This window comes from Penaeus monodon, chromosome 17 (assembly GCF_015228065.2).
Source record: "Penaeus monodon isolate SGIC_2016 chromosome 17, NSTDA_Pmon_1, whole genome shotgun sequence".
NCBI classification, from domain to species: domain Eukaryota; kingdom Metazoa; phylum Arthropoda; class Malacostraca; order Decapoda; family Penaeidae; genus Penaeus; species Penaeus monodon.
Genome location: NC_051402.1, coordinates 19,944,434 through 19,947,286, shown reverse-complemented (window position 1 = coordinate 19,947,286; position 2,853 = coordinate 19,944,434).

The following is a 2,853-nucleotide window of genomic DNA, read 5'->3' as shown; positions in this document are numbered from 1 at the left end:
TTCATCGTTATTCCTTTGTCGCTTTTTCTGCTGGATTGTTTCTCATTATTCCTCTCTTCGTTCTATATTCATTCCTTATTTTCATATGACATCGATTCTCTCTCTCTCTCTCTCTCTCTCTCTCTCTCTCTCTCTCTCTCTCTCTCTCTCTCTCTCTCTCTCTCTCTCTCTCTCTCTCTCTCTCTCTCTCTCTCTCTCTCTCGCCTGGACTGGAACGTATAATGTTTCAGAAAGCAAGGTATGAAAGTGAAACAAATAACTACAATAAAATGTGAAAAGGAGAAATGAAAACAAAAGTGTCCATAAAAAGGACGAAAATAACGAAAACAAACACTCAAGGTAACGAAAAGGAAAAAGACGAAATCTAGCGGCAAAGAGCAAGCAAAAGAGTTTCGAGTTCATGAACTTCAACCCCCTTCCTCCCCCCCCCTCTGTCTTCCCCTTCCTCCCTCCCTCCCTCCTACCCCCTCTGTCTTCCTCTCCCTCCCTCTTCCTTCTCCGCCCCCCCATTTACCCCCTTACACCCTGCACCCCAAACTCACCCCCTTCCTCTCCACATCCACCAGCCAATCCTCGTATGTCCCTCTCCCCCTTCATTCTTCCTTCCCTCCCACACGCCCCTTCCCCCTTCGTACCCCTTAGAGTGACCCTGTTCTCGTGATCTCGCCCTGCTTACCAGAAAAACACATATGCTTTCATTTTAACAGTAATGCAACTGTCCTCCGCCGACTCAAATAGGTCTACAACCGTGACAATGACAAAGAGACCTTAGAATATGTCAATGCAACCCATATTGCTCCCTGCTGTTATTTTGGTGCCAGGTGCTATTATGATCGATATTCAAATGTCTTCTTGCCACGAAGATTTTTAGTATTGTAAATATGTTAACTCCTTTCACATACAGCAGTATATAAGGTATTCCTTGTTTTTCATCACGAAACCATCATGTGTTTTAATCGATCATATTTGCCTTTTCCAATAAGTAATGTTTCAAAGTGTAGTTTTACCATAGTAATTTCGAGATAGACCGCTTGCCGTCGCGGGTATGGTAAGACGGCCCACTCCTCCTTGAGTCTCTACCCTTTGAACACCAGCTAACATACCCTTGCAGTAAGTAATAAAGTGTATAATCTGCGACAACTTAGGCTTCTACACCCAAGAAAGCAAACCAGTGCCTTCCACGTGGGAACACGTTATCCCCACATCGTTATATCGGTGGCAGTACGTTTACACCCCACACACCCCACACCCTTCCTTCCCACCCATCCTCCACCCCCTCCCCGGAAGGTGGGTGGAGGATGGGTGAATACAACTTTGGGTGCAATAATGTTGGCAATGGTGGAGCTCCGGGTGAGGTTGGTACTTCTGACAATTCCGACACGCACTTGTTCTATCTCTCTCACTCTCTCTCTCTCCTCTCTCTCGCAATCCGCCCAGTGCTGTGCTAGAGCTGTTCGGGCAGAGGAGCGGGCGACGCTTCATAATAGACGTTTACATTTCTTGCATACAAATATAACCGAAAGACATAAGCAAAAAAACAACAAAAATAGAACCAGAGTAAGGACCATCAGATCGTTGAAACGTTTATTTTGTATCATTTTAATGTGTGGTTCTTTACCTTGAGGGGGGAGGGATAGGGAAGAGGAAAGGGTTGATATATGTTGATCTGCCCTTATGATGTGGTTGCTGGAAGAGGAAAGTGCGTGATGTTAGCTCAGAATAATGTGCTGGTTGGAGAATACTGTGAGCTTCATACAGTACGAGTGAAGAAATCCTGACAGCTTGTATCGTTCGCCTCCAGGAACTCGTGTAAACTAGTTTTCTTTACTGTTCATTTTACTCGGAACGCATTTTGTTGTTGCGACTGTTTTATTTTTCAAAGTCCAAGCAGCTGTCGACACACAAAAGTCCAGACCAGATGTTCGAAAAGTTTAGACGAGCATCGCTACAGATAAGCGCGTCTTCCACCAGTACAATTTATGGAGCAAAAACGTTTTCGTATTAGCATACTTTTCCAACGTCTGATATGTATATGTGGGGGTGTTTAAACTAGCTCTTCGTAGAGCGGTCAGAAAGAAATGTTAGAGATTAATACTAGAAATAGTGATGTGCAAGTGTGCGTTTTGTATTCGACAGGCTGTGATGCGGAAATAAAAGTTTGGAAGCTACAGGTTCTCCCGCTGGTGAGCTCCGTGTGCATGTGTGCGTTCGTGTGTACGCGTGTGTTCGGTGTGCGTGTTGCATGTGCATATCTGAGTGTTTGCCCTTGTTATTTTGAGTATAAGAGTTAATGCGGGCTTTTAAGTGCCGGTGCGTGTGCATGTACATCTTCAGTGACACACTAGGAGACGGAAGTTTGCATTTACGCGGAAGTAAAATCGTACTTCGAGTAAGTGCATTCGTACGTACGTTGTGTGCGCATCTTCGTACGTACACACGTGAGAGATGTCAAGCACATGCGTCAACTTTCTATCCCCCCCACAGCTCCCTCCCTCCCTCCATGCCAACGCGGCCATCAGACCCGAATTCCACATTGTGTCTCTCGCCATGCAAACTATGGCCCTGCATGACGGCACCATCATGCGGGTTCACGCGCGCATGTGTGTGTGTGTGTGTGTGTGAGAGAGAGAGAGAGAGAGAGAGAGAGAGAGAGAGAGAGAGAGAGAGAGAGAGAGAGAGAGAGAGAGAGAGAGAGAGAATGTTTTAGGTTCTGTTGCGTCATTTGTTTTCATCGACGTGCGTGCCTGAAAGTTCGACACGAATGTTGTTGGAAATAATTTGTAGAAATAAAATGGATATTTGTTTCTTTTCGTTGTAGAGATAAAAATGTAGGCAACTATTCATTGCAGTTGT